The following is a 13,115-nucleotide window of genomic DNA, read 5'->3' as shown; positions in this document are numbered from 1 at the left end:
GCTAGAAGCCATCAGACCAAATCTACCAACCCTCTTGCCCTGTGCCCCTGCTCCCTGCCTCTCCTCCCATAACCAAAGAAGAGGCATCCTGTCCAAGCCTAAGGCCAACCACCCTCTGCTTGGACTCTCCCCTCCAGCAGCCTCAAGGCCTCCACTCAGCAAGCGTCCTGCTTTTCTCTGCATCATCGGTTTCTCCTTTCTGCCCTTTATTCTCATTTCCACATAAACATGTTCTAGTATTTTTCATGAAAGAAAGGAGGGGGGAGGAAGGAAAGAAGGGAGGGAGGGAGAGGGAAGGGGGGGGGGAGAGAAGGGAAGGAGGAAGGGAGGGAGGGAGGGAGGGAGGGAGGGAGGGAGGGAGGAAGGAAGGAAGGAAGGAAGGAAGGAAGGAAGGAAGGAAGGAAGGAAGGAAGGAAGGAAGGAAGGAAGGAAAGGGAAAAGCACATTTCTGTATCGGTTAGGGCCCTGGCAGGAAACAGGATTCACTCAGATGGTTCAAGTGACCTCGTAGAAGGGGCTACTTACAAGTTAAGGAAACAAGGATCTTGAGCACCCAGAGACAAGCTGTGCCTGGCAGGGGTGGTGACCCCTAGCGCTGAAAGGGCCAAGGGAAGAAATAGTGTTCTGAGAGCCTTGGAGGAGTGGGCAGCCCAGAAGGTCTCACAGGCGTAGGGGACACGGCTCCTGCTAGGGACAAGGCCTGGGAGCAGCAGCGAGGGAGAGGGAAGAACCCTCGACCTCTCCTTCCTTCCACCCAGGGCCCTCCTGCCTTTGCCTCGCCTTGGCTGAAGCCATCGGGGAGCACCTAGCAGGCGAGTCCGGGTGAGGCTGTACCCGGCTCGCCTCCCAGGGCCCAGCGCGGAACACGAACGGGCAGGGAACGGGCCTCGGATGAGAGAATGGCCCGCACACCTTCCCCGACCCCAGATGCCCTGCCAGCTCCTGCCCTGTTTCCCTGCCAACCTTCAGAGCAAAACTCCTGGGAAGAGCTGCCTACACTCAACCTCCACGTCACCCCCTTTCTCCACCCTACTCGGCTAGCTTTTGTCTCCACCACAGAGCATGACAACCTTTCTGTTGAATTCCTCTTTTCCAGTTCAGCGGTGGTCTCTGTTCCCAAATCTGAGGGACAGCCTCTCAAGCACAGCTGCCACCTCTCCCTTCCTGAAACAACCCTCTTGGCCGCCTTGCCCCAGTACCTCTGCTTTTCCTCCCCTCTGGCTGCTAGTTCTTGGTCTTTCTTGCTGGCCCCTCGCCCTCTACATGTCTCGCTGGGGAGCTCAGGTCATACCTTTTTCTCTTCCCTATGGGGACTGTCACCTTGGTGCCGCCCTCTGGTTGACCAGGTGCATGGTGCCTTCTCATCCTTCAGCTTTCAGCTCAAATGCCACCTCCCAAGAGAGGGTTTTCCCTGGCCACACTCTCCAGAGCAGCCACTCCCTGCCCCTTGTCATTGTGTCACTCTGCCCTGTTTGCTTCCTTTATCCACCTTGTCACTATGTGTCAATCTGGTGGGTTTATGGATTTTTCCCCCTTGTTTATCCAGGGACATGTTCTTCAGCGGGCTTGCCCATTCCTATTAAATTTATACTCACATATATTACACATATATGTGAAAGTAATCTGAGCAGAGAATCTGGCAATGCGGATTTGGAGGTAGATGAGGTCCCATATTATTGTCATAATTTTGTAAAGCGAAGCCTCAGAAGGAGGTCATATCTTTGCCCCCTCTGGTTCTAGCCTCCACAAGGCAGCCTGAGGAATGGTCAGGGGACAGCACTGTGGACTGAGGCAGACCTGGGTTTCACTTCCATTTCTAACCCTTATTAGCAGCGAGATCTTAACCAAGCCACTTCATGTCTCTGAGCCTCAAGGTTCTCCGGTATAATTGCCTGACTAGGGCTGTCACAGGGATTGAGTGAGCAAACCATACAAAGCCCTCAGCCCCTGAGCCCGGAACATGCAAGCACACAGTAACAGGACCCATCATTTCACAGCTATGATGTGATTTTCTCATTTCAGAAGCTTTCCCAATGGTCAGCCTGCAAAAGGGAGTGATGAGCATGAATTAGAGGGTTGGGTGGAAAGGCTGGAAGCTGTTTCTGGCAGCTTGTTTGGAAAGGGATAGGAAGGGATTAGAAATTAAAGATAATGTAATAACTTTTCCAAGGTCAAAGCCCACTCTCACAAATATGGGCCAAAATAAAAACGAAAACCACGAAACTCAAAATCTGCATGTATGCTAAAGTGAAAACGGCTTCTTTCTAGGTTTTCTGATTGCATAATTCTAGATACATTCATGGAAGCTGAACTCTTCGTTTCCTAGCGCCCATGCTGTATTGCCGGCCTCCAGGTAATCCAGCACACACCCAAGCCCAGGATCTGAGTGCTGAGAGATACTTCCCACACCTGTAATATAATTAATGATAATGATATGCATTGCATTTCTATTGTCCCATTGTTTTTGTAACTCTTCTAAGTCCTTTCACCTATATGAGCTTAAATGAACGCCACATCTTCCTGATGTGGTTGGTAGCTCCAGGGTTTAAAGCCAGAGAAATGAAATGAGTGATCGACTGTTCTCCCCACATTCACCTTTTCCTGGCACAATCCAACCCACCACTCAGAATTCAGATGTCACCTCTTCCTAGAAGCCCTCCCTCACCTCCAGCCTGGCCCAGCTCATTTCTTCCAAGCTGCCAAGGTCCTCAGTGCTCGCCCCCAGCATCTTAGGACATCCCTGCCCTGAAACACTTTGTTTCCTCACCTGCCTCCTGCACTTGACTGTGAGCAATCTGAGGTGCCTTTGCTCACAGCACGGTGCTCCAAAAGGTTTGTGCTTCATTGTTGAATTAAATGAACCAACGTCATTCATTTAAAGGCCTTCTCAAGCCGGGTTTAATATTCTGGGAGGGCTTGTTTCACGGGAAATAGGGACAGCACTAATCTTGTCCCAGGCAGAAGACAGAGACTTGAAAAGTTTCTCTTCAGCCACTTCCACCCACCCATAAACATAACACCCACCCTGATAACTGTGGTCCTTGAAATGCCACCATTTGAGAATTATTGTCATCTTCTACTGACATTCTTATTCCCCTAGATGGGACTAGGGTACGGCAGGTAGGTGGTTAAGTGCTTAGATGGGGAGGGTGCTACTGACAATATTAGTTCCTACAATTATTTATGTATTTGCAACATTTCCCTCACTTCCTGGAGAGCAAAATGCAGCAGACCTGCATCTATTCCCCGTGCCCTGGGCATCTGAGAGGGCTGTCAGGCTTGAGAGTATAAAATGAGGTCACATTTCTGTTTAATAGCACAATTGCAAGAACTTGAACCACTCACCCTCTTTAATCACTGTCTCCAGCCAGGCTCTGTCCCTGAGGGCGTCTAGGCCTCCCCTTTGGGAGCTGAGTCTGTTGCACAAACCTGCTGAGCGGGTGATATGCCTTGGCCAGCCCCGGGTACCATCCTGGACAACTGGCCAAGATGGGCTCCACCTCTCCCCTGGAAGCTCTCACCTCCCAGCTAAGACCAGCAGGCAAAGTTTAGCAGTTCTTCAGAAGGGTCAGGGATAAAGTGCTTATCTTTAGCTAACATGTGCTGAGCACTTACTGCATGCAAGGCACTGTTCTGAGCACTTTTAATACATAGCCCAGGATCCTCACACCCATCCTACGAGGAAAGGACTATTACCCAGGAATCGCTGGTTGCTACAAGGAGACTGAAGTGTAGGAAGATTCCCTGGCTATTCCTTCTTAGTTTCCTTGCTGTGTCTCCCTCACTGTCGGATCTCTAGCTGCAGAGGCCTGGGGCACGCCTTGGTCTGCCTCCTCTTTGGGCCCACCCGGCCAGCTCATCTCTGAGCCGACCTTGCCCCTGAGCTCCAGGACCCAACTGCCTCTCCAGACCTCCATGTGGAGTTTTAACAACAAACTCAAACTCAGTGTGTCCAAAACAGAGCTCCTGGTCTCCCCTCACGCAGTTTGCTGCTCTCACATCTTCCCCCATCTCACACCATGGTAACATCACCCTGCCGCTTGCTCAGGAACGTTCGAGTCTTTCCTGATTCTTGTCTCTTTCCCCCACACTCAGTGCATTAGCAAATCCTTTTAGCTCGACTTAAAAATACACACACACACACACACACACACACACACACACACACACGATTCAGCAGGTTCCAATCTCAGCACAAGGGCTGAGGCTTCTGTGTAAAAAGGGACAGACATGGTCCCTGACCTCATGGAGATGACATCCCAGGCAATAAACAAGGAAGCAATAAAGCACTAGGGTACCCCGAAGTGTAGGAAGTGCTTTGGAGAAAAGAATACATGAGGTTTGGGTAGATTCAGGTGGCGTTTGATCTGAACCCTGGAGAATGAAGAGGCACCGCGTGGAGATCCAGGGTCAGGCAGCGAGCAGGCAGAGGGATCAGCGCCCACACAGCCCCTGAGACAGGAGCCAGCTGGGCATGTGGGGACCTCTCAGGGGCCAGAAGCCAGGACATTCAGGGGACTGGCTTTTACTCTGAGTGCCACGGGCAGCCAGCCATAGGGGGAGGGCTGTGAGAAGGGTAGAGGGGCTCTCTTTCAGCTTGGCCACCAACAGAGGCCAGCATGGTTTAAAAGGTAAAGCAGAGGCCCTGGCCAGGTGGCTCAGTTGGTTGCAGCATTGTCCATACACCAGTAGGTTGTGGGTTCAATTCCCGGTCAGGGCACATACCTCGGTTGCAGGTTCAATCCCCAGTCAGGGCACCTTCAGGAGGAAACCGATCAAAGTTTCTTTCTCACATCAATGTTCCTCTCTGTGTGTCCCTTCCTCTCTCTCTGAAATTAATTAAAAAATATATCCTTGGTTGAGGACTAAAAATAAATAAATAATAATGATAAAAGGTAAAGCAGAGCCCTGAGAGCAAGAATAGGAGCAGGGAGAGCAGCTGGAAGGCTACAGAAGTGTCTTGTGAGGGGGAAGACAGTCACGTCGAGAGACTGAGTATGCTAACAGACAATGGCCCGGCCACATATAAAAACAGAACTCTGACCCCAGCCTGCGGCAACCAGCCCAGGAAGCCAAACCACAGCCCTGCAGCAATCGGCCCCAAACGGCCAGGACTTGATCAATAACTGCCAGCTTCCCCAATTTTTGCCCTTCCTCCCAATTTAGGACCAACAATATGCTCCCAAATATGCTCCCCTAACCAACTGCATAGGGCACTGACGCCCTGGCCATGGACAGTTAGTATATCCCTAGAAGTAGGGTCATGCGGTGAGAAGAAGTGAATGTTTTGCATGTAACAGGTAGCGCCAAACCGATTTCCAAGGAGCTCAAGACAATTTTTGCCAATAAATGTGAATAAACTTCCTGTTAACCCACACTCTTGCCAAGACTGGATATTGTCAAGCATTCTAACTTGGTCAGTTCTGATAGAAAGATTATATTGCATTAGTTTTAATTTGCATTTCTTAGAATATAAATAAGGTTTCTCATCCTTCTTTACATTATTTGACCATTTTTCTGTGCACTTCTTTCCCTTTTGACTTGTAAATTGTTCTTGGTATATTAGAAGAATTATGCCTGGCCGGGCGTGGCTCAGCGATTGAGCATCGACCTAGGATCCAGGAGATGGCGGTTCTAATCCCGGTCAGGGCACATGCCCTGGTTGTGGGCTCGATCCTTAGTCAGGGGCGTGCAGGAGGCTGCCGATCAATGACTCTCATTATTGATGTTTCTATCTCTCTCCCTCTCCTTTCCTCTCTCTGAAATCAATAAAGGTATATATTTTTTTTTAAAAAAAGAAGAATTAGCCTCCTGTCTTTTCTAGGTGTTACAAATATTCTTTATTGATTTGCTTTTATCTTTATTTTTGTTTTTAAAAGGTTTAGAATTTTATGTGATCATGTGTAGTAATTTTTTCTTTCAAATTTTGTGTACCAGGTTTTATAAAGGCCCTCAATATTCCAAAGTTATTTTCTAAAACTCACTTGTCTTTTTTCTAGAACTTAATTGGTTTTATTTTCTTGCATGTAAACATCTTTGGACCATCTGGAATTCTCTTGGTGTTGAGAGATAGGGATCCAGTTTCTCTTAATAAATATTTATTGAATGAATGAATAAATGAATGAGGCATTCTGCAGTCCTAAGTAAAATTGATGGCCTCCTAAGGGTTCAGATCAGATGATTAATAAAGTTGTTCACCCAACAAACATTTCTAAACCATGAGCCAGTGTGATGGAATGAATGCTTGTAACTCTGACAGTCATTGGAGGAGACGGACATCAGCCAGATAACGCAAAGGGATGTAAAACTTACAAAGGAGACTTGTGCTCAGGGAGAGCACATAATCAAGGAACCTACCCCAGGCTGGGAGGTCAAGGAAGGTGTCGCCGGTTAGAGACATTTCTCGGGATGAGCTCTCAGGATCAGCACCTGTGGGAGAGTGAAGGTGGCAGGACTAGGCAGAGAGAGAGCCCTGTATTGCAGTAGCAGCCCAGGTCTCAGCCAAGCCCACAGGGGGCTCTGGAGTAAATGTTCCCTGGGTGCTCCCCAAATTATTCCTCATTGGCAGACCAGCCACCCCAGAAGGTACAGCAGACCCCAGAGGCCAAAAAACAATAATTTGCAGATGAGAGGCACTGAAGGCCAACTCCATGGCAGAGGCTGGGTATTTCTCTAACTCACTGCAAGCCAGCAGCAGATGAGCCAGGACCCCAAACCCCTGGGTGCCCCAACTGTAAGCCCCAGAGGCAGACTCCTCCACTTTGTCCTTAGAACAGCACCCCAATAACTTCTGGGTCATGCCTGGCTCTGTTCCCCGTTTCCTGGGATGCAGGGCTTCATGGAAGCAGAGAAGGGCTCAGGCTTCGGGGTGGGGAGCAGGGATGGCCTATGTTGGTGCCGTGGAAGACATTATTTCTTTCAGAAGGTGAAGAAGGTGGATTTCATGCCAGGAAGCTAACCAGCTGCCTCTCCCCTGCTGTATCTTGAGAAGACTTAAAAAAGTGAGCTTAGATGGCAATGCGGGTGAGCTAGCCAAATAACTTCCAGACAGACAGGCAGATGGGCGCTGTTCCCTCTTCTTGTTAAGGGTTTTTCATCCAAACCCAAGCTACAAGTATAGTAGGGGGTGAGCTCCCTGTGATGTGTAGCATTCAAACAGAGGTTGGGTAGCCCCTTGTCAGGAATTCCTTTAGAGGGTTCCTGGAAAGAGCTGGGCTAGATATTCTTTGAGAACCTTCTAACTCAGAGGTCTGATGATTCTGCTAGGAGGAGAGTCTGGAACCAAAGGGGGCTCAGAGAACACCAATCCCTAACTCTAAGGGGTAAAGACAGGGGACACAAAACAGATGTCAGAGGGGGCTGACTCGGGCCCCAATAAAGCCGTGCAGAGCTGGCATGGGGTGGGGCGGATGGGCACAGACATCAGCAAGCTGGCACTGGGCAGGCGGGCCAGGCAGGGAGATTGGCTGGGTTGGCGGAGGAACCACAGGAACTATGGGTCAGTTGTCCGGAGGTGGCGTCCAAGGAAAGTGAATAGGAGCAGTGTGCACACCAGCATCCGTGCCGTGAGCTTGCCCCCCGTGACTCTCTGCTCCGTGACTCTCTGCTCCGTGACTAAATGACAAGCAAAACCTTGAAGTGCCACCTCCCAGTAGGAGCTCTCACTTCTACAGCAGAGTGAAGTCCTTGAACTGTGAAGTCCCGTTGCTCTAGAATTAAGATCAAAAGCCTTAGTGTGGCCTTTAGGCCCTGCACTACCTGGGCCCTATCCACTCCCGGCCTTGAGCTATGATCCCGAGTGCCCTGTTTTCTCCAGACACTCTGGCCCTCTGTCTTGTCCTAGGAAGCATGGTACGCCTTCCTCTGGCCTATCCATTACACTGTTTTTGCTGCAGGAACTACCCCCTCACTCAACTCCATGATGAGTCCCTTCACTGGATGATCCCACCTATTCTAAGAAGTTCAGTTCAAATGTCAGACTGGTTTCTCATAGCCTTGTGTGTCCCTCCTTTCCAGCATCTGCTACACTTGTACTTAAATGACTGTGTTGTTTAACATCTGAATCCCCCACTAGATTGCAAGCTCAGCGGAGGTAGGACTGTGTCCCATCTTTCCTCACCAGGTCCCCACCATCTAGCCCAGAGCCTGACAGAATGAGCTAAGGGAGTATTTGTTGAAAGAAAGAAGGAAAAGGGGGGAAGAGGGAAAGGAAGGGGAGCGGAAGAGAAGGAAGAGGAGGGGAGGGGAGGGGAGGGGAGGGGAGGGGAGGGGAGGGGAGGGGAGGGGAGGGGAGGGGAGGGGAGGGGAGGGGAGGGGAGGGGAGGGGAGGGGAGGAGAAAGGAAAAAGAAAAGGGAAAGAAGGAAGGAAGGAAGGGAGGGAGGGAGGGAGGGAAGGAGGAAGGAGAGGGAGGGAGGAAGGAGAGGGAGGGCAGGCAGGCAGGAAGGTCCCTGAGAAACTTAGCATTCTTAGCAATAGAAAGATGATAAAACGAGAAACATATTTAATTAAATCAAGCACATAAATAGAGGCCCATATGTCAAGGTTCTATTTGTTCTGTGACAGTGTAAAACCTGCACGTTTATTATCAGGATGGAAACAACAAACAAACACAAAACCACATGCACCTGCTGGTGATGAGACCTTCTGTCACTTCATCAGAGTGAGCCCCTCTGTGAATTCTATCCAGTCAGGAGGAGTAGGTGGGCCCTCAAGTGCAGACAGACCTGGTCTGGGTGCAGGAATTGGCACCCAGAAGCCAAGCTGGAGGTAGGAACCAGAGGCAAGGAGATCAGGGGTAGATTAATTATCTCCTTCATGCCAAGCACTGGGCTTGGTGGTTGGCTTGTTTAAATCTGAAAGTTTGTGAGGTAGGAACTGTTACCCCCATTTTACAGATGAGGAAACTGAGTTTCCGATGGGTTGGGGAATTTGATTAGTGTCACACAGTTCCATTCCCACAGAAGGTCTAGGCACAGAACTTCAATTTGTACCCAGACCCTCCAGATCCCAACAACCATGCTCATTTCTCCCTGTAGTTTCTCTGAACCAGAGGCACAGGCACCGTGGTTAGAAGCTGTGGGTACAGTACTGGCTTTGGAAGTCAGGGCTTCAATGGGCAATGCCGGCTATTTTTGTTTTGCCTCACAGTCCTCCCCCTTTGTGGTAACACATCCCTCTTTCTAGTAGGAAATCCATTTTGTGAGGTTCTGGTGAGCTGACCCTGCCAAAGGTAAACACATGCCTGTGAGAACACCCATTCCTACCTCCACAGCTACCAGTCCCGGAATAGGCATGTGATCAGGCAGGGCCAATCAGAGGCCTTCCCTGGATTTTTGTGCCAAATCTATTTGGAAAGATGGCCTTTCCTAAGGTGGTACTAAAGGTGTAGAAAACAGAATTGGGGCTGTCATGGGACACCTTTCTTGCCACATGGAGAAGGTCAGCTGGGGACTGAAACCAACAGAGAAAGGGAAGCAGAAAAGAGATAGAAGGGGAGGGCACCCTGAAGACCTTGACTGAGCTTTGAACCCAGCCATGCCTGAATTGCCCTGGGATTTCCCAGATACACAAGTTAATCAATCCTTCTTGAGAAAGGTAAGCACGCCAGGATGGAGAAGATGAGAGGTGGCCTGGGAGCTCAGCAAGGCCTGGCTCTATCCAGCAAGATGAAAGGGGACAGGGAGGGGAGGGGAAACAGTCTTCCAGCTCCGTTTGGTGCCATCCTTGTCAGCCACCCACCACCCTGCCGTGTGACTTTGTGCCCAGGGTGTACTTCTCTGATCAGGCTTGCCATCTGCGGAGGGATGTGCTCATTTGCAAAACCACACTAGAGACTGCTTGTTCCTGGGAAACTGGAGAAATGGGACATTTTCCAGTGAAATAAATATAAAGAGATCTTTCCCGTTATGGAGAGGGAGGAGGGACCACACATTTAGTGAGTACCTATGTGTCGGGCACACACCCTGGTGCCTTACCTGCTTCGTTGTAAGTGACTAAACTGAAGGTAGGAATGCAGCGCCTGATGCTCAGTGTATATCACTCCCTCAGAAAGGACGTATTTTTGGAATGAATGAAACATTTATCCCAATGAATCATCACAAGAGTGCAATGAGAAGAGAGTAAGAGATGAGGAAACTGATTCTCAGAGAGGGTCAGAAACCATCAAAGCCAAAGAGTCGGTAAGCAGCCAAGGCAGAATTCAAGGCCCATCTTTCAAGCCTGAGAACTTGCATTCTTACCATTGCCCTAGACGGACAGAAACCATCGCCTCTGCATTACACGCCCATGGTGGGGGCCTCTGGGAACCTAGAACAGAGCAAATAGAAAGAACGGGTTGAATTATATGACTTATGTAAATGAGATTGAAATCATTAGAGGATGAAGGATGTGTAATTGCTACCATGGAAGAGAAAGCGCCCCGAGGGGGGCATGGCAGCAACCAGATCTGGGCCAAGGAGGACTGGGGGTGGGGGGGGGAGGAGAGGAGCCCCTGTTGAAACAGGAAGTGATGGAGGGGGGCTTGGAATGAAGGCTTTATTTGAAACTGTCGCCTTTGAGGATGGAGTGCTTCTTGAGCATGGAGAGAGAAGCCGGGAGATGGCAGTGGCCAAGAGCGCCTGAGACTACCAGAGGAGAGTGTGTGTGTCTGCTCGAGGCAAGGGAAACAAGGCAAGAGGGACAGCAAGAGAGACTTAGGGTAGACAAGGGGGGGCTTGCTTCAGGGCCAGAGTAAGGGGGCTGTGGGCTGGGTGGATGAGCCGACGGCAGACTGTGGGGGAAAGCGGGTGTGGGAAAAAGGCTGCCGGTCCAGCGCTGGGTTGGATCCCAGCTCGGCCTGTCCCTGTGTCGCCCTAGGTTACTTCGTTCTGAGCCTCCACTGGCATCTGAGAATCAGCACGGTCCTTCCCCAAGCCTGGTACAAAAGTGGGTATAATAGAAAAATAGCAGCAAGGGAGCTGAAACTTCCCGCCAGGGGGCCTCTCCTTCAAGTGGGGCTGGGCTTCGGGGCAACTTTCTACTTGCAGGGAACCCTAGAGGGGAAAAACGGGAAGGGGGCCTGAAGCCCAGTAACTTGACCCTTGAGCAGTGTCTAAAACACTTATTTGAGACTTTTGAAACTTTTTTTAGGCGGGGAAAAATAAATTCTAACTTCAAAGCCTCCTTGTTTTCTGTGTTGGAAGAAGGAAAGTCTTAACTTAGTCTTTGGAGCACAAGCCCCTCTTGTTTTGGGAGAAACACTTCTAAGGGCCTTGGCTGACCAGGGGTTAGACCGGATCTTCTTCTGGAGCTGTCCAGAGTGGCCAGAAAGGGCTGCCTTGAATGTGCACAGATGGAATTGTGCTCGGTGGTGTTATCTTCAGGGACAAGACCCTCAACGCACCCTGTTTGGTGGATAGATATGGACTGTACTTCTTGGAAAAGCATTTGTTCCTGGGAGAAAGATGCATGTACATGTACATGTGTAAGTGTGAGTGTGTGTGCGTGTGCATGTGCAGGGGAGTGTTTTCTGCCCCCCAGGGATCAGGCCCATATTCACAGGCAGGGTGCAGAGGCCCATCCTCATTTCCCGTTGGTGATAGAAGCCATCGGGACTGGGTACGGAGTGCTGAGCCCCCTGGTGTCATTCTCGAAGGAGAAGGGAACCCTTGGCTTTGGTCATGTATGGTTGCGGACACCTGAATTTTCCTAGCTTGTCTTGGGAGTAAAGTTTTATCTCTTTGAGTGTCACCGGACAGGGACCAGCAGGAGCGGGGCTGCCTCAGGCTGATCTGTAGTGTGTGGGTTCTTGACTTCGTGTAGGAAAGATTTTATAAAATGAGTCCAGGCAATTCTGTTAAAGCTGGGGACAGTGAAACAAGGAAGGGCTTAGGTAGAAGAAGCAACAGGAGAGCCTAGGCGGGGCTGCTTTGGCTCCCTAGAAAAGTTACAGGAAAGAAGTGAGCCAAGGCGGGGCTGCTGTTAGTTCACTGGAAAGTCAGAGAAAAGGGGGGGGCTTGGAGACAGGCTCAGGGGGTTAGCCCAGGGCAAGCTGCCACTGCCCATTGCTCCTTTGGTTGCAAGTCTCGTGGGGATCCTTAGAGTCTAGGAGAAATAAAGTAGAAAGTTCATGCCTGCACTGGCATTTTTTATGTCTCTTCTGTGGGCAGGAATCTTAGGGGAGATCTCAGGGGAGTGTTTCAGTAAAATATTCATCAGCTTTCCAGGTGTGTTCTTTAATATGCTGATAAATTAAAATGAGCGTATGTGGAGTTTGGGGTCACTCTCTGGTCAGCTTCACTGCTTTACTGTTATCTTGAGTCTGTCTGGCTCTAACAAGATTTTTGTTATTTGTTCTCCTGACTTCATCTGTCCTTGGGTGTGGCCGGCACTAATGGCACTAATTGGGTCTCTGTCCTCCATCTCCCTGACCAGGGTGATTTAAACTATGTATTCTCTGATTAGGGAGGAGAGGTGTAAGCCATTTGCCCTCAAGTGTCCTTGGTTAGGGAAGGGAAGGCCTTGCGATTCACTAACTGGCCGTAAATTGGTCAAATTGTTTGGCCTTGTTTAATTATCTTGTCTCAGTTTCCCCATTCCACTTGCCCAGGGATTTTCCTAGCTTCTTACTATCCTGCCTCATTAGCAACCAGGCAGTACCTCAACCAGTCACCCCAGAAAAGGGCAAACTTGTGGGCAGAGAATAAACAGCCGAGGCAGAGGGGTTGGAGGTTGGACCTCTCTCTCTGGGGAGGAGGAAGGGCAGAAGCCCAAGAGCCTGAAAGAGCCTAAGAGTGGGGCTGGGGCGGGGCCTTGGCCAGGTTTCCCTGTGAGCAGCCCTGGTTAGCTTCCAGGGTTAGGATTGTTTCTCCAACCTTGCAGTTCCCTCCTGCTGTCGCCAAGCCCTCAGCAACACTGGGTTGACCAATACGAGCTAGTCTTTGCTGTGGGACGTTAAAGGGCAACCAGTGTCCGTGCTTGGGACAAGCCTGCAGAGGAGCCAGTGGCCTTCCCCACCCTGCCTCCTTCTTGAGGCCCATGAGACAGCGCAGCCTCATTTCAGGGGAGACTTTCTATCCTTGAGAATGACTTAGTGTAAAAAGAATATCCCAAGTGTGGGGCAGATGGAATACTACTC

This window comes from Miniopterus schreibersii, assembly GCF_964146895.1.
Source record: "Miniopterus schreibersii genome assembly, chromosome: 16".
NCBI classification, from domain to species: domain Eukaryota; kingdom Metazoa; phylum Chordata; class Mammalia; order Chiroptera; family Miniopteridae; genus Miniopterus; species Miniopterus schreibersii.
Note: the sequence above shows the minus strand (reverse complement) of the source record.